At 42.3% G+C, this 19,836-nt stretch overlaps 1 long non-coding RNA gene across 2 annotated transcripts in view; it reads right to left on the bottom strand.

The window, feature by feature from the left end:
• Positions 1–13,777: 13,777 nt before the first annotated feature.
• LOC136792666 (uncharacterized) overlaps positions 13,778–19,836 on the bottom strand; it is a 144,722-nt gene continuing 138,663 nt past the window's right edge. For both annotated transcript variants that reach the window (XR_010836778.1, XR_010836779.1), the window contains exon 3: positions 13,778–13,811. This is a non-coding gene — a long non-coding RNA (uncharacterized lncRNA). The remainder of the gene's footprint in view (positions 13,812–19,836) is intronic.

Below are 19,836 nucleotides of genomic sequence, written 5' to 3' on the forward strand. Positions count from 1 at the left end.
CCTTCCCAAGCTTGCTCTGCCATCTGGCTCTTCATCTCCATAACAACCAGGAAAGCAAATACCCTCCAGAGGCGACAAAAACATTTTATTTTTCTGATGGGTGAAATGGAAGAAGAGGACTAGGAGGAGAGTTCAAAAGCGAAAAAAAAGTAGATAACCCTTGCCAACCAATAAACAGAGACCTTTCTAGGGAACAGCAAAGGGACTTGGAGCTGCCTGTAATTAGCGGCTACCACAGCCCAAAACAAAATCAGATTTTCAGTCCTTGCAGCATCGTTGCCACAGAGATGGGATCCAAGATCCCCAGGCTGTCCTCCTAAAACGATTCCTTCCCTGACCATGCCCACATCAAAAGAAGCCCTTCCACGCTCCTTGGTAGGATGGACGGTACCCAGGACCCCACCGCGAATCCGAAGAGTGCAGGCAAGGGAGGGAAACAGACCCAGTGGGAAAAATTCCAAAGGGTCTCCCGCCAGCCATGTCGGCTTCTCACGAGACACACCGCAGGGGAAGGATTCAGCCAAGTAGGACTTGGGGACTTTCTGTTATATGGATGCATGTGCTGGCCATCAGAGGCTGCCACTGATCACTTGGATTCTTTTCATTCATTTTCGTTCTTTTTTCTCTACACACTAAAAAAATAAAATACTCAGATATACAGAGAACAAATTGGTGGTACCAGAGGCGGAGGGTGGGGAAAATGGGTGAAGGTGATTAAAAGGCCCAAACTTCCAGTTATAAAATAAATAAGCCCTGGGGATGAAATGTATAGCATAGTGATGTTAATAATGCTGTCTATTGGGAGAGGTACAAAATAGGCGAAGGGGATTAAGAGGCACAAACTACTAGGTATAAAATAAGTAAGTTACAAGGTAGTAATGTACAGCACAGAGAATACAATCAATAGTTTATAATAACTTTGTATGGAGTGTAATCTATAAAAATATCGAATTACCATGCTGTACACCTGAAATTAATATAGTATTGTGTGAAGTCAATTATACTTCAATTAAAAGATTAAAATTTAAAAAATAATACTGTATATTGTATATCTGAAAGTTGCTAAGAGAGTAGATATTAAAAGCTCTCATCACAAGAGAAAAATGTGTAACCGTGTGTGGTGATGGTTAACTAGACTTACTGCCTACTCGTTGAAATTGTAGACTTAACTAGTCTACATTTTGTAATATATATGTACATTGAATCATTATGCTGTACACCTGAAGCTAATATAATGTCATATTTCAATTATATACCGTATTTTTAAAATTTTAAAATGAAAAAGATGACTTAAAAAAGACAGGTAGCTAAGAAAAAAAATAATAAGGTTCCAATCATATTGTTTGATAGTTTTGCTTTCTGGGTTTTTTTTACCCATTTCATATTAGAAAGTAAACATGACCACATGTTATTTACCCTTTGCATAGCTGTGTCTGTCAGTCATGATCCAGGATGGAGACAGAAAGCCCCTCACTTATTCTAATAGAAAGAATTTAATAGAAGGAGTTGTTAACTAGGTAGTAGAGAAGAGATTATGTACCGTGTTATTTATGCTATCTCTAGAAGGTAATTAGCTTATTGTCTATTACCCCAAAGCTTCTTCACTTACCATCCGCAGGATGGAGGCAAAGCGTCCTCTCCGATCTGAATCATCCTGTAGAATTTCCCACTCCTTGATAGCTGATGAATTGCCTGCACTAGACTACAAGCTCCTTTGGGGGCAGAACCTATATCCATTTTGGTCACCATGGTATCCCCAATTCCTAGCATGAGGTGGGGCACATAGTTGATGTGCAACAAATATTTCTTTGAAGACAAAAATGAATGAGCTAGTGAATAAAGCAGAAACTAACACACCATTGTAAAGCAATTATAGTCCAATAAAGACGTTAAAAAAAATGAATGAGTTAGTGAGTGAATGAGTGAATGAGTGATTGGATAGATGAATAGACGGGTGGATGGGTGGATGAATGGATGGATGCATGGATGCATGGATGGATAGATGATGAGTATTCCATTTAGAGAAGCAGTAAATTAAAGTCTAGCCTGGTCACCCTCTCAATTCTCAGGGTAACTTTTCATTTTCCCTGAGTTGAGGCAAAGAGCATCTAACTCAAGGAACAACTACGATATTCCCCAACCATCTCCCAAAATAGAAATATCCTTTCCAAGGAAGAACTGGCCTGTGGGTCCCATAGCACTGTTTTCTACTGCTGAGGTTTAACTAGTTCTCTCCAGGAAAGATAATCCTCTGATGTCATACTCTAAACAGAAGCAGATATGATCATACATATGCTGGGAAAGCCAAAAGAAAATCAGATACCCAGTAGTAAGAGACGCTTTCTGTTTTCTCTCTTTTTCCCAAACCCAAAAGGAAGAAAATAGAGGAGGAGGCTGAAAGAGAGAGAGAGAGAGAGGAACCCAGCAAGGGAGGAAGAGTGAGAAAGAAGAGAGAGAAGACAGCTGCCACTTTCTGAGGGCTTTCTAGATGTCGTGTGCTGTATCAGGTCGTTTCGTTTATTCATTCAGCAAACACTTATTGAGCTAGGCTGTCTCCTAAGGCACTGCGGACACAGCAGTGAAAACTATAAACATAATCTTATCTTCCCAGGGCTTCCATTCTAGTGGGAAAAGCCGACTGAACTCCACCAAGATTTGAGCCCAGACAGCTACATTTCAAGTGTGGAGCGCCAAGCTTCAAACAGGAGAAAACCAAAGCTCAGAAAAGTTAAGCCACTTTCAGGGGCAATTATCAAAACCTTTACAGATGAATTATACATAAGAAGAGAAAAATAGTGTGGGTGCCTAAGTGAAGGGAGAACGAATCAATGTCCCCTCTCTCATGAAATAGAACAAGATCACTTTTATGGCCCCCAGACACTTCTTACAGTGATCCAACCCTGTTAAACCTACCGTGTGACGGTAGGGGACTTCATACATTCAAAAGAAAGCTGTACCATTGTGAGCTGTGGCTTGGCTCCCCAGGGAGATCAACACATTTCCCTTGATCAATGTACAGTCGATCACATTTTTGAGTGTTCTCATATGAACTAATTCACATCAACAAAATGACATGGAGATTTATTCTTCAGCCAGGCCTTCTCCACGCGCTAATGAAATCTTTACACAGTGTGTTAACTGCTCATTAGCTAGGCAAATCCTAAACTGTCCTGCCTGAGGGAGGTCAAAATGACCCAGACAGAAGCTGGGGTCAAAAGACTGATTTCCACCTCAGCCTTCAAGCTTCCCAGGCTGAACCAGAATGTTCTAACTCTCTCAAAACCCTCCAACCGAAAACCTCTTTTTCCATTTCAACAGATGGCTCTACTTCTCTCTCACCCTGTATTCACTTTGTCATCAAATCCTGCCCATCCTTTCTCCAAAATATTTCTTGAAAGCGTCCACTTCTCTATAAATCAACCATCAACTCCTGGTCTGAGCCACCATGGCTCCTTACCTAGCCACCCAAGGGGACTTCCAACTGTGTGTTTTGAAAAGCAAATTTCATCAAGCTCACCATTTCCAATTTTTCACTGATGTCCCAGAGGCCCCAGTATAAGCGCCAGAAACTGTTCCATGGCCCCTGTGGGCCTGTAGAACATGGCCTAGGCTAACCTTTGCCTCACTTCTCAGAGGCTTATAGCTCTCATGTTCAATCCATCCACTGGCCTTCTTGTCCTCCTTCCAGTGTTCAGACTCTCTTTATTTCATCCCCTTCACACACACGGCTCTCTGTACCTGGAATAAATTCTTGACCCTCTTTGTATCAGTTGACTATGCTGCATAACAAATTATCAAAAACTTAGTGGCTTAAAACAAAAATGCATTTAATATCTCATGATCACTGTGGATCAAGTGTCTGGACCTGGCTTAGCTGAGTCCTCGGCTTTGGGTCTCTCATCAGGTTACAATCCAATGGTCACCTGGGGCTGAATTCTCATCTGAAAGCTCAACTAGGGAAGGATCCACTTCCAAACCCACCGGGGTGCTGCTGGGACTCAGTTCCTTGCTGGCTGTTGGCGGGAGGGTGCTCCCAATTCCCTGTCACGTGGATCTCTTCAACACGGTCATTTCATCTACATGCAAGCCAAGAAGGCAAAAGAGACAATCTGCTTGCAAGACAGAAGTTGCGGTCCTCTGTTAAGTAATCACGGAAGTGACACTGCATCTCCATTGCCTTATTCTATTAGTCGTAGCAAGTCACAGGTCCTGCCCACACCCAAGGGGAGAGGATCACACAGGGCATGAACATGAGGAGGCAAGGATCATGGTGGACAATCCAGCCATCTGTCTGCACATTCCTCATCGATCATGACAAAATGGTATTTTCCCTCCAAGCTTTGCTTATATGTCACTTCTTCAGCTTCCAGCAAAAACTGCTTCCCTCCATACATGCCCATGCAGTGGCCTGCATTTTCCTTAAATTACACCTGTGCACTTTTAATGGCTTGTTTTGTGATTGTCTCCACCATTAACCTGTTCAGTTCCGCAAGGGCAGGGCAAATATTTGCTCATAGCTGCATACGCAGAGTCTAGCTCAGAGATTAGCTGGTCCGCTGTGATGCTCAGTACATGTATTTTTGAATGAATGAATGACCAAAGAGAAGTATTGTGAGTGCACCCTTGTCCCAAACTGGGCAACTTACAAAACTACCCAGACCCTCACATGTTGACCTGCCTCCTCCATATCTCTGCCTGATCTCATTCTCCCTGTCCCCTTATCAATACTGGGGTGAAAGGAGTTCCTGGAAAACTTTAGGGACTTTCCAAAGTAACACTGCTTAACCTGGGTAACCACCCATGCTCCATCCTAAGATGCCTATTCTTTCCTACTCAGTGATGTCTACGCATCCCATAAATCCAAAGGAAAACTGAACCCATGGTGAACTTACCATATTAGTTCAGGAAGAACAGAGCAGGCTGGAGAGGGAGCTAGTGTGCCAAGGACCATACTGTGTCAGTACTTGTGAAATCTTTCAAGGTCAGGATTTATATCCCCATTTTTCAGATAGGGAAACAGGCTCACAAAGGGGAAGTGAATTTCCCAGTGATGTGCTGGCAAACTGGTGTGAGGGAGCTGGATTCTAGTGTGTGCCGATTTTCTTTTCTTTTCTTTTTTTTTAATAAACAAATACATTTATTTATTTATTTATTTTCAGCTGTGTTGGGTCTTCATTGTTGCGCGTGGGCTTTCTCTAGTTCTCTTTCCCGCCGTGAGCGGGGACTACTATTTGCTGCGGTGCACGGTCTTCTCATTGCAGTCTTCTCGTTCTCTTTGTTGCAGAGCACGGGCTCTAGGTACGCGGTCTTCAGTAGTTGTGGCTCACGGGCTCAGTAGTTGTGGCTCACGGGCTTAGTTGCTCGACGGCATGTAGGATCTTCCCAGACCAGGGCCCGAACCCGTGTCTCCTGCATTGGCAGGCAGATTCTTAACCACTGCGCCACCAGGGAAGTCCCAATGTGCTGATTTTCTTGATGAGTGTATTCTCACCTGGCCAATCTCAAGCCACCCACAGTTTAACAACTAGCTCACAAAATCCCTGAATGCTTGTCAACTGGCCTTTGCAAGCCCATGAGTGCTGGCTCCAGGTCACTACTGCACCTCCTCAGGAACAGGCCAGGGGTTCAGTTTTCTTTCTGTCATCTCTCACCTTCCACCAGATAAAAATGCCACTGAAATATTGGGTTGGCCCAAAAGTTTGTTTGGGGTTTTCTGTAGCATTTGAAGGAAAAAAAAACGAATAAACTTTTTGGCCAACCCAATATTAAGCTCCTGGAGGTTGAGGCTTTGTCCAGCCCAGAGCCTTGCTGGAGGGAAATGCTCAGTAAATATCTGTTGTGTCATTGTGATTGGAATTTTCAAGGGCAGCCCAAGAGGAGACAGATCACCCCCCTGACAGAGGCTAAATGAGGAAGCTGCAGAGGCAAATACAGGAGGGACTGGAGAGCTGCCCTGGTGATAGCCTATGGGGCAGGAGCCCGTGGAAATGGCCCTCCTCTGACTAAAGCAGCTGAGCAGGAAAGTAAGCAAACCAGGGTGACGCCAGCTTGGTGGGGGACTGGGGGGCATACCTCTCGCCTTTCTGCCCTCCCGGCTTTTGCTGCTTCTGAGCTGTTGCTCAGCAGATGGATTTGTGGACTTGGGATCTTGGGAGTCCCAGACAGAAAGCTGGCATCTGACAGGTGCTGGAAGCATACCTGGATCCTTCTCGCCTACCCCAAAGCTCCAGAGAGAAAGAACTACACGAGACCAGCACTGAGCAGGATTTTGGGGAGTGCCCCCGTGTCTTTGCTCGTTCGTTCAATAATCACCTATTAAAGGTTTTGTTGTAGGCAGAGTGAAATAGTGATAAGCTAGACAGAATTCGTTCTTGACCTCACGGAGTGTACTGTCTGGTGGGAGAGAAAGAGAGAAATAAAGCATAACATCAAGATACGTCTGATTCCTGCTAACCAAGGGGGAGAAAGGGAGGAGACATCTAATCCAATCTATATATAGCTTCCTGGAGGAAGTGACATTCAAGGTAAAGCCAGTCTTACTGAGGCCAAAAGAGGGGAAGGGACATGCCTACTGTGTCACAGCATCTGATTCTGTGTATCTAACCCCTTGTTATCAGCCTTGCCTTTCTTTATCAGATAATGAAAAGTCTTATTTTCTTATCCGTCTCTGTACACCAAACTACCCACGACTTAGAGGCACCAAGCATCAACCATCTTGTTAGGTCTCATGATTTCACAGATCAAGAATGTGAGTGGGGCTCAGCTAGGTGGTTTTTTGGCCCTGTGAGGTATTGATGGACAGCATGCTGTTAATCAGCTGGAGAATGGACCCGTCTGGAGAGTCCAAGTCTTTGATCTGTGACTGGCGATTTAGCAAGGATGAATGGAAGGCCAAGTTCATCTGGGATGGTTGATTGAAGGCCCGGACATGGCCTCTCCACATGGCAGTCTCAGGGGTGTCGGATGTCATGTATAGTGGCTCAGAGCTCCCAGAGAGAGTATAACAAGATCCAGGGAGTGAGGCCTCCAAATTCTTGAGACTTGAGCCTGAAATCTGGCACAGCATCTCCCCCACTGTATTCTATCTGTGAACAGTTACAGAGCCTTCCCAGAATCCATGGGAGGAAACAGAGATTCCATCTCTCCACGGGAGAAACATTAAAGAATTTGAAGACAATGTTTTAAAATAAAAAGACTCACAAGAAGTTGCGAAATAGTACAGAGAGTTCCTTGTACTCTTCACCCAGCTTCCCCCAGTGATAATATCTTACATCACCAGAGTATATTGTCAAGACCAGGAAATTGACTGCAGTGCTTATTAATTCAGGTACAGACCTTTTTCAGATTTCACCAGTTTTCACATGTGCTCCTGTGTGTGGGTGTCTATGTGTGTGTTTGCATGTGTATTGCATGCAGAGTCCCATGAATTATCATCACATGTATGCAGTTGAGCAGCGAACATCATAGTCAAAATATGGAACTGTTCCATCTCTACAAAGAGCTTCCCTCATTTGGACAACTTTAATCCACTGCGAGGTCTAACGTTGAGATCAGTTTGATACTTCTCAGTGTGAAGCCCAACTCTCCTATTTAAAAGTGACTCCATCACTGATCCTCAATTTCTTTATCTGTAAAATGGGTCAGCAATACTAAACCTAGGGTTTGCAGTGGGAATTCAATAGAAATCAGGAAGCCCAACTCACAGATTTGACTTGAAATCCCCATTTCCTGCTTCCCCACCTTTGCAAACATGGGGGAATGACCTTCCGTTCATTTCGGTTCAGTTCGTCAGTAAAATTGGAATAAAACAGCAGCACACGTTGTAAGAATGTGTTGATGATTATGGGGGACGATGTGGGTAAGACCCTCAGCCCATCGCCTGCCAGAGAGAACCTCTAAGATTCTCTGCCTGCGGTTCATCTGTATCTTTCAACTTATGTATAATTCTGGCATCTTGAAGAGTTTGTATATTTACATACCAGGCTTTGTGGTAAATTGGTTTTGGTTGGTTGCGTAATAGGTTAGGTAAAACCTTATATTGACTCTTAGCAGGGTATTGGCTAAAAGAATCCTTTTTGTTTTTTCAGGTTTTGGTTTTTTTTTTTTTAGTTTTTTAAAAAATTTTTATTGGAGTAGAGTTGCTTTACAATGTTGTGTTAGTTTCTGCTGTACAGCAGAGTGAATCAGCTATACGTATACATATATCCCCTCTTTTTTAGATTTCCTTCCATTTAGGTCACCACAGAGCGCTGAGTAGAGTTCCCTGTGCTATACAGCAGGTTCTCATTAGTTATCTATTTTATACAAAGTGGTGTATATATGTCAATCCCAATCTCCCAATTCACCCCCCGCAAAGAATCCATTTTTAAAATAATTCAAACCATCCTTCTCCCATTACTCTGAATAATTATAGACCATGAAAAAGAACAGTCCCCAAAAGGGTTATAACCTGACTAGAGAAAACCCAACGTGAAAAATTCAACCATCCAATTTTCACACATCTTTAGTGAAGACGCTCTATTTGGATCTGGGTTCTGAGGAGCCCAATCTCTTACTTCCCTGCAATGTGACCTCAGGAAATATGAAGATGGAAAACAAAAGCAAGTTCCCTCCTAAGACAAAAGAATTATGATTCTTTGTCTTGATGTTGGCATCCTCTCGTGCTCAAGAATCCTTTTCAGCTCCCTGACATTTCCCTTCTCTTCTCGGGCAGTTTTCAGCCTGAATGCATTTCTGAAATGGAGAATCACTGGATCTACAATCAAAGCAGAATCTCACTGAGATCACAAACAATGTGTCTCGGTCTGCAAAGTCTTGGGGTCTCAGGGCTGCCTCCTTTTTCTCGCCCACAGTCTGCTGCCTCTTTCCCTTACAGGACCACGTCCTTGCTACAGTCCATGTGTGTGTTCCTGGCAGTGTACAGACTTAGAAACATGGCACTTGTATGGCTTTACTTAGGGAGGATATAAACTGAAACAGCCCCATTGCATGACTTTAAAAAAAAAAAAAAAGCTTCTGAGAGTCTGCAATGTACCCAGGCGGCATTGGACAGAATTTAAATTATGACCATTTTGAAGGAAACACGAGCATTCTTTTGTTCATCTACCCTTTGAGGGAGCCTTGCTCCTCAGCTGGGTGAAACCTCTGGCCCCTTTCCGAGAACATCACAAACTTTTCTTTGTACGTATTTCCTGGAGAAAACACACAGGTGTCTGTTTTCCCTCAGCCTAGAAACAGCATCAAGTGACAGTAAGAAACCCCACGTGCATCCTGAATCCAACCCCCAGCCTCAGTAACTGGGGACACTCGTCCTACTTTTGCACATTTGTTCACATTCAGGGCCACCTCCACTTTATATTTTAAAAGGAAACAACCATTCTGACGCTCTCTCTGAGGACTTCTGGAGAGATGGGTCAGTGCAGTAAGATCTCTAAAACAGCGCATCTCAAAATTTCATGCACCCGTAGTTCTTCTGGGGATCTTGTTTAAATGCAGATTCTAACTCTGTAGGTGTGAAGGCAGCCTCTGCGATTCTGCATTTTATGGGCTGGCTTACCAAGATGACACTGCAGCTGTTGGTCTGGGGGCCACGCTGAGTAGCAAGATTCTAGGGCAGTTCAATGATGAAACTTTGGGAGAAAACTTTGACGTCCCTCACAGGTATTTTCTCATCAGAAATCTTATCTCCTGAATGTCAAGAGCGTTTGGGGTAAAGCTTTAGAATCCACTGTAGCCAATTTTTAGGCTCCGACTGCCTCGGAGGGAGCAACTAGGCCACACTCAGTCTACGGTCTTCTGAGTTCTGAAGGCACCACTGCTGGAGAAAGAGGCAAAGCCAGACAGAAAACCAAAGACTATTCTTTTATGTGTTAGTTCTCCTATGGCTGCCAGAACAAACTGTCACAAACTTTTTAGCTTAAAACCACACAATGTCATTGTCTTATAGTTCTGCAAGTCACAAGTCTGAAAATGGGTTTCACTGGGCTAAACATCAAGACATCAGAAGAGCTATGTTCCTTCTGAAGGACCTAGGGGGGAATCCATTGTTTTGCCTTTGCCAGCTTCTCGTGGCCACCAGCGTTCCTTAGCTTATGGCCCCTTCCTCCGTCTCCAAAGCCAACTGCGTAGTCGTTAAAGAGAGAGATCAGGTCCGCTGTTGTCATCCCCTCTCCTTTTCCAACTCTCTTACTTCTCTCTTATCATCTCTCCATCTCAAAATCATCCCATCCATGAAGGCCCTCCTTGCCATGTAAGGTAATGTGGTCACATGTTTCAGCGATTAGGATGTGGACCTATTTGGGGAGCCATTATTCTACCTACTACATCTTAGATCCATTCATGAGTCTAGGTGGAAGAATCTCACACTGAACAGCACTGAGGTGCAGACAGGTTCTCCAGGAGGTAGCGTTAAGATGTTGATTTCAGGGATGCTGAGAAACATCTTTCTCCAAAGCTAGAAACTCCTTCATAGACCATCTTCTTTGGTTTGCGTCGTGTGGTAGATTATAGTTTCCAAAGATGACCATGACAACATCTCCCATCCCATGTGCTCTTATACAGTGTGACCTTGCCAGCCTCCCATCCAGAAGTGGGGGTCTGTGCTTCCCCCCTCCTTGAATCTTGGTGGGCTATGACTGTTTTTGACAAAGAGCGTCCAGTAAAGTATGGCAGAAGTGAAACTGTGTGACCTCAGAGGTTAGGTCCTAAGAAGCAATACAGCTTCTGTCTTGTCCATTGGAGCACTCATGCTAGAACCTTGAGACATCATGCAAGAGCCCTGAGGCTGCCATACTGTGAGGAAACCCAGGCCACATGGAGTGTCCACATATAGGTACTGAGTGAAGGCACTGCAAAATGAGCCCAGGCCCAGCTACAGAGTCACTGCCAGCCCTTAAACTCTTCAAGCTAAGGCCTCAGACGTGGAGCATAGACAAGCTATCTGCACTGTCCCCTGTCCAAATCCTGACCCACAGAATCTGTTACATAATAAAATGGTTGGTTTATGTCCCAATGTTCACTGCAGCACTGTTTACAATAGCCAAGACATGGAAGAAACCTAAATGTCCATCGACAGATGAACAGATGAAGATGTGGTACATGTACACAATGGAATATTACTCAGCCATTAAAAAGAATGAAACAATGCCATTTGCAGCAACATGGATGGACCTAGAGATTGTTATACTGAGTGAAGTAAGTCAGACAGAGAAAGACAAATATCATATGATATCGCTTATATGCAGAATCTTAAAAAAAATGATACTAATGAACTTATTTATAAAACTGAAATAGACCCACAGACATGGAGAATGAACTTATGGTTACCAGAGGGGAAAGGGGTGGGGGAGAGATAAATTAGGAGGTTTGGATTAACATATATACACTACTATATATAAAATAGATCGCCAACAGGGGCCTACTGTATAACACAGGGAAGTATACTCAATATTTTGTAATAACTTACAAGGGAAAATAATCTGGAGAAGAATTTACATATATATATATATATGACACTGAATCACTGTGCTGTATACCTGAAACTAACATAACATTGTAAATCAATTATACTTCAATAAATATATATATCTATATATATCTATATATCTATATATCTATATATATATATAGTCCTTTCCTGCCTCAAAATCTTTGAACATGCTGTTCCCTCGGCCTAGAATATTCTTTTCCCGATTCTTCCCCTGGTGAACTCCTACTCAGGTCTTCAGCAGAAGGAACTCTCCAGACTCTTTCATGTAAATCAGCCTCCCCTGTTATTCAGTCAAGACAGTCTTTTTCTTTTTCTTTTATCATCAAATAAATATTTTTTAAACAATGTAATTTATGGAAAACATGAAGACCTAAATAAGGGACTGCACACTCGAAAACACACTCAACAATACAGTATTTTTAACTACAGGTACTGTAGTATGTAGATCTCTAGGACTTATTCAACTTGCAAAACTGAAACTTTGTACCCTTTGACCAACACTTCCCTGTTTTCCCCTCCACCCAGCCATTTGGTAACCACATTTCTAACTCTCCGCTTCTATAAACTTGACTATTTTAGATTGCTGATGTAAGTAATGTAGTATTTGTTCTTCTGTGTCTGGCTTATTTCACTTAGCATAATGTCCTCCAGGTTTATCCACGTTGTCACAAATGATAGTACTTCCTCCTTTTTAAAGGCTGAATAATATTCCATTGTGTGTAAATACTGCAATTTCTTTATCTATTCATCCATCAATGGACATTTAAATTGCTTCCCCATCTTGGCTATTGTGAATGATGCCGTGAGGAACATTGAAATGCAGATAGCCCTGGGAGATCCTGATTTCAGTTTCTTTGGTTATATTCCCAGAAGTGAGATTGCTGGATCATATTGTAGCTCTATGATTAATGTTTTGAGGAACCTCCGTACTGTTTTCCATAGTGGCTGCACCAGTTTACATTCCTGCTAACAACGCACAAGGGCTCCCTTTTCTCCACATCCTCGCCAACACTTGTTACCTTCTTCTTCTTTTTTTAATAATAGCCATCCTGACAGGTGTGAGATGATATCTCTTCGTGGTTTCGATTTGCATTTCCCTGATAATTAGTGATGTTGAGCACATTTTCACATACCTGTTGGCCATTTACATGTCTTCTTTGGAGAAATATCTTTTCAGTTCCTTGGCCCATTTCAAAAATTATTTGTTTTATCGCTGTTGAGTCATAGGAGTTTTTTATATAGTGCGTCTATTAACCCTTTATCGGATATACAGTTTGCAAATATTTTCTTCCATTATGTAGGCTGCGTTTAATTTTTTTTGACAGTTTCCTTTGCTGTGTGAGAAGCTTTTTAGTTTTATCTAATCCCACTTGTCTATTTTTCCTTTTGTTGGCCTGTGCTTTTGGCATTATATCCAAGAAAGCATTGCCAAGACCAATATTAAGAAGCTTTCCCCCTATGTTTTCTCCTAGGAATTTTATCGTTTCTAGCAATTCCAGTCTTAGGTATGTAGCTAACAGAAATGAATGCACCAAGAGACAGGGAGAAGAATATTCATGGTGACACTAGTCACAATAACTCCAAACCCAAATGTCCATCAACAGTAGAATCAATCAATAAATCATGATATAATCCTACAATGGAGTAATACTCAACAATAAACAAACAGCTTCACAGACAGCAGAAATGAAGCTCACACACAGTTTCAGGTAAAAGAAACCAGCTACAAGAGAGTAGTTTCATTTATATAAAGTCCAGAAACAGTCAAACTCGTCTTTGGTGTTAAAAGTCAAGATAGGGGTCACTTTGGGAGAAGGGATAAAGTACGGTGACTGGAAGGGCACAGAAGCGAGATGGCTTGGGGGCCTGGCAATGTTCTATTTCTTGGCCTGGGTGTGGTTGGATGGGTGTTTACCCTGTGATTTCATTGAGCTGTTTGTTTAAGTTTTGTGGATTTTTTTTTTTTCTATAGATATCCTATAATTCAGAAAAAGGTTTTAAAAAAAATCAGAAGGCCCCCATCTCTGCTGCCATGTGACTTAACGGGCAACGCCCTCCTTGCAGCCGCAGCTGAGATGTTTGCCTTCCCATGGGGAGGGTAAGTGCTCTGAAGCCCCCCCACCAGACCTCCCTCTTCGGGCCCAGCCACTCTGATACCTCGGGTTGGCCTCAGGCCAGCTTCCTCTACTCCTGGGGTCCTCTGTGCTTCTCAGGTGGAAGTGTTTTCCGAGCATGCTCCCACCTCTCAGCCAGAGCCCTGGGGGGGTCTGGGTTTTGTTTCCTCACAGCGACACCCTTCCCCGTGGGCTGCTTCAAATGAATCCTGTGGAAGACAGAGAAATGAGAGAGTATTAAAAATGTCAGCGGCAGATCCTGAGATGCACAGCTGGGTAAATAGAGCCAGTGGAGATGTTTTTATTAGTGGCTTTACGGTTATAGGCACTTAAGTTATGGATTTCATGTGGGTGGGACATGGCAAAGGGGACTAAGGGTCTTCCATCCATTTCCGGACCTGCTGGGACCAAAGCATCTGATGTCCTCAGATCTGAGGGGAGCTCCATCAGTTCTGGGGAGCTCTCGTCATTTTAGAAAATGTAAGCCTTTGCATCATCCCTTTACAAAGAAGTTTCCCTCCCAGAGACGGAAGTTTAAAGCTCCCTTTGTCTTGAATTTCTCTAAGAAGCTTCACTCCTCTGGAAGAGCTGACATCAGATTGTTTCTCTGGCAAAACATGGTTAGTTTTCAAATGGGGAAATAGGGAAGGCCAGTACAGCCACTCTGGTCAAGCGTCATGGTCAATGTCCTCACAAGAACCAGAAATGAGTGCCGTCTCTGTAATTAAAACGTCCAGAGTGATTATTTCATGATCACTCATTATGTGAGTCAGAAAGACCAGAGTTCATATTCAAGTTTAACAACTTGTTAGGTACATGACCTTGGGGAAATTATGTAAGCTTCTGTCTATTCATCTCTAAAAGATAAGTAAAATAATACCTACTTCACAGCGTAGTTGTGTGGATTAAATGAATATATACCTGTAAAGCACCTAACATATACCAGGCACATAGTGAACAGAGGATAACTGTTAGATACTATCAGTGTTAGCATATGTTTTCCCAACAAAACCATTACCTTAAATAGCAACATTCCCATGTTCATTGCAGCATTATTCGTAATATCTAAGGTATGGAAACAACCTAAGTGCCCTTCACCAGATGAGTAGATCAAGAAAATGTGATATATATATATAATGTAATATATATATAATACATATATATGTAATGTAATATTATTCAGCCTTAAAAAAAGAAGGAAGTCTTGTCATTTGTAACGACATGGATGAAACTGGAGGGCATTATGCTAAGTGAAATAAGCAAGAAAGAGAAAGACAAATACAGCATGGTATCACTTATATATGGAATCTTAAAAAAAAAAAAAAAAAGTCAAACTAGAAACAGAGAGTAGAAAAGTGGTCGCCAGGGACTGGGGGGGTGGGGGAAATAGGGAGATGCTGGTAAAAAGGTACAAACTTTCAGTTATAAGATGAATATGGTCCAAGGATCTAATGTCTAAAATGGTGACTAGAGTTGATAACACTATATCAAATAATTGAATTTGCTAAGAGAGCAGAAACTAAATGTTCTGACAAACACACACACACACAAAACAGGAAAGATAAATATGTGAGGTGATAGATGTGTTAATTAACCCAATGGGGGAAATCCTTTCACAACGGATACGTATATCAAATCATCACGTTCTACGGTTTAAATATGTTACAATTTTATTTGTCAGTTATACTTCAACAGAGCTTAAAAAAGAATATGTCTTCTTAGAAGACATAATATTTGAGTGTTGCCTTGAAGGAGTATAATAATACAAATAGTTCGGGGCATTCTAGTTATTTTTACCGCTTAAAAATCTACCTCAAACACAATGGCACAAAACAATAATCACCTTATTCTGCTTATATATTCTGTGAGTCAAGAATCTGGACAGGGCACAGAGGAGGTGGCTGGTCTCTGCTTCACTGTCTAGAGTCAGCTGGGAAGCCTTGACCAGCTGGGACTAGAAAATCTGCTTCTAAGTGTCTAGTGCCTTGGCAGGGATGGCTGGAAGGCTGGTTTAAGACACAACTGTTACCTGAAGTGCCTACCAGCGCCTGACCCAATATGGTGGCCTCAGTGTAGTTAGACTTCTTTCCCCGTGGCTAGTGTTCCAGTGAAGAAAGCACAAGTTGCCTTGCCTTTTATGATGTAGCCCCCAAATCACGCAGTGGCACTTCTGCCAAACTCAATTGGTCAAAGCAGTCACGAGCCCACCCAGATTCAATTGGAAGGGTCTTAGACCTCATTTCCCCATGGGAAGAGTGTCAAAATATGTGTGGCTCCCCCTCCCTTTTCTTGGTAGACTACCACAGAGTTTACTCTGTGCCAGGTCTCTAGCTAAGTTCTTACTGCCCATGGGGTCATTTGATCTTCACAATAAGCCAATGAAGTTAGCATTACCATCTTTATTTTTGTAAAATATATGTAGATAAGGAAACTGAGGTGACAAGAAGTGGTTTCTGGTCCAAGGGCAAACAGCTAGTCATTTGAACCCACATCTGTCTGAACCACGTTATTTGATTTTAGAATCACTGTTCTCATTAATCTCATAAATATTGAATCCCCCCCATAAATAACAGATAGATAGGATGAGAGATAGATAGATAGATAGATAGATAGATAGATAGATAGATAGATAGGGATAGATGCGAACCCTAAGTTGAACAGAGTTGAAGCTCAAATTCCCAAGGGACTACAGGACTCTCGCGAGCCTGACTCTACATTAGCTCTCTGAGAGACAGAGAATTCGTAGGAACCTAAAAGAATACAAATACCCCTATGATAGCCACCTAAGAACACTGACAAAAGCCTCCTAGGTGGAGTCTACAAGATGCTGAACATCTGGCTACTTCCAAATATTTGGATGATGGACTACCGTGTTTTGGCCAACTTTTCTTCCACGTGTTTGATAAACACAGCTGGCTTGGAAGTTAGTAGTGGAATCTAAATGCCAGGAGAGCCCTTAGAGATTTTCTCATCCAAATCCCCCCTTTATACAAATGAAGGGAAATATATACCCGTAGAAAGCAAGGGGCTCGGACCAAGTTGAGCACCAAGTGGCTTTGGCATCGTTATTTCAACATGACTTGAATAGACTCTATCCTGATTTAAGTAAGATACATCTTAGGATCCAAGAATCTACCTCCAGGAAAAATCTTACACATACCTTTATAGTGTAGGTTGCAGTGGAGAGGAAATTGGAAATAACCTAGGTGTCCAGCTCTAGAGGAATGATAAAGAAAATGTGGGGAGTGCACACTATGCATTAATTAGAAACAAATAAAAATATAAAATGTAGGTATGCATTTTAATATATTCATATAGCAACAAGGAGAGTTTTTAAAACATAACGTTGAGTAAACAAATTAAGTAACAAAATGAAATTGGTACCTTACTGATTTTATGTAAAATAAGTAGATGCAAAAACTCACTATATGATTTTAAAGGAAAAACATCTAAGGATGTACTTTAGATATATGAAAGTGAATGCCTTTAGATGCCTTTAGTGGGAGAGGGAGACAAAAAATGGGAATTGGAGTGAAGACGGAAAATACAATGCATACAATACAATGCATACAATGCAATGCATACAATACAATGCATACAATGCAATACAATACAATACCATGAAGTGAGGGGTGTTTTGCATATACTAAGTTGATAATATGCCATCAAAAAAGGAGCATAATCACCTCTACTCTGCAGATGAGGTAAAAAGAAAGCCCTCCTATGTTTCAGCCCAGCAACATCATGGGAAATGCCAAGAATTCTTTGGCTGCCGACAACACTCCAGCTCTTGGCTAAAGGTCCACTGAACAAGGCTGAAGGGTGAAAGAAGCATGTCCTTTAAAAATCTTGTTTTCATCAGCAATAATGGGTTTAAGCCACATGTGAAATATGGCCCCCGTTTCACCTTTCAGGACTTCAGGAACCTGGTGGCCCTTCACATGTCTGGGGGATTTACATCTCCATGGGCGATCGCACTGTGGTCAGCTAGGGAGATCACCGCTCGGAAATGATGGATGAATTTCCATCTTCCCAAAGCGGAGGACTGTCGTCAGCCATCCGACATGCTTTCTGGATGGTCCCGTTCACCACCAACATCACAGAGGGAAAAAAATGTCCCTTCCATTTCTAGAACTGTTTACACTTTGTAAAGTGCTCTCAAAATCATCACAGAAGATATAGATGGATCAAGAGTTATGATCCCTGTAGCAAGAAAGTTAAAAGGCCTGAGGGCGGGGGTGCAACATTCAATGATGTACATCTGTGTGACTTTTGAATCCAATCCTACATCTTTTTAATATATTCTTTCTCATGTAATATTTGCGCTCCTACAATCGCTAAGAATAATCACTTCATTGATCAGTTTATGACTATGTGCCAAGTACTTTACATAGAGGAGGTCATTGCATCCTTCCACGTGTGACATACTATTGTATCCATTTTGCAAACAAGGAAACCAAGGAACAGAGAGGCCACGTAACTCGGGTGAGGTACCACAGCTATACATGGCAGAGCTGATGTCTGAATCTTGCTGATCAGTTCCAAAATCTTCACCTCTAACCACTGTACTTTGCTACCGAGGTCCATAGACCCAGTTTGTCTTGTACTATGTTCTTGAGATACAAGCATCTCATTAATTTATTCATGCATTCACTAAGAATGTATTGTGCACCTATTATTATGTCTCAGACATAGTGCTAGGTCTTTTAGTGGGGACATACAAGCATGAGTGGCCAGGGTAATAATCGGAGTTTCAAATTCTACATTCAACACTTTTTAAGCCTGAGTTCCCCAGAAAACAGGCTGAGACAAAGATGTATGCATTGGTACTTTGATGGCCAAGTGTGGTCCCAGGGAGCAAGTAAAGGATGGAGGAATGAAACGGGGAAGGAAAGAGAGCCAATACAAGAATGTGTCACCATTGAGTGGACCACCGTGAGGCTACAGGACTTTCTGAGAAGCCACATGATATGGGCCTCGGGCTGGTCTGTCTCTGAGGAGGAAGGAGGAGGCTTTCTCTCGAGCTTGTATCCTCCAATGATCAAGGACTGCCCAAACAGGCCTTCAACTTCTGCCATTTCCAGGAAGATGAGTTAGTTCTTTGCTGTGTCCTGTATTTTGACACCTGAAGAAGAGACCTGGGGCCAGAAATGAGAGGTACACAGAGCAGGCCTGAGGTGAAGGCCTGTGCATTGCACCTGTGTGAAATATGGTCAGATCTTGTATAGAACGGGACACCAGGTAAAGGCTGAAATCAAAGACAGGTGAGGCAAGGGGATTGGAAGCGCGCATCAGCAGTCTCCACGTCAACTATTTAGCAAGTGAGTTCACGAGCCAAATATTAAATGATGATAATAATTAGAGAAATAACTGTGCTATTATGAATATGGCACCTGTCACAAAGGACAGATATACTGCCGGTCCTCTATATGTGCGCATTCGACAGTGTTTTCCTGCATGCAGACAACGCCCCAATCTTCATCATGATCATATGAACCAAGAGTGGAGAGGGTGTGTTTTCATTTACAAATGAGGAACTGAAATTGAGTGTTGATGTCGGTTGCTATGGTTACCCAGACAGAGAGGGATGGCTGGGATTCAAACTCAGATCTCCAACCCCAGGGCTATTTCCCTGTTATCTGTGAAAACCTTGAACTCTTGCCCTATCCTATTTCAGGAAAAGACAGCTGAGTTGGGGAAGAACATCTGCCATGAGCCTCATAAAAGATGAGTTTCTTGCCCCCCACTGCTACAGAAAGAAGGCAATGAATCTTTGGTTCTGACTGGAAATAAAGAAAATTTAGCTGAACCATTGTAGGACAGGAATATTTTCCCAATTTCATTCAGAAATAGATTTAACCCATTCAGCTGTTCATTACCAGCTCCTGTATGCCTGACTCTGGGTGAGTTCCTTTTCTTCATGCCTCAGTTTTCTTATCTATAAAACAGCAATAATAATAGCACCTAGATGATTGCTCAGAGGATAATAAAAATAATCAGCATCGAACACAGTAAGACACCTCCAAAATTAGCAATTATTATTACCATGTCTAGACTACTTTTACCACCTGTCACTGGCCTGTCACGTCCCCTCTATCCAGGTTATATGAACAACTCACATCACGCCATTTTCCTTCTCAGAAGTCTTCGGTGATTGCGTTCAAGTGCGTCCAGAATAGGATCTTTTCTCCCTCTTCACTCATTTTCACAACCTACATGCCGTTCCCAGCACAC

This window comes from Kogia breviceps, chromosome 15 (genome assembly GCF_026419965.1).
Source record: "Kogia breviceps isolate mKogBre1 chromosome 15, mKogBre1 haplotype 1, whole genome shotgun sequence".
Lineage (NCBI taxonomy): Eukaryota > Metazoa > Chordata > Mammalia > Artiodactyla > Physeteridae > Kogia > Kogia breviceps.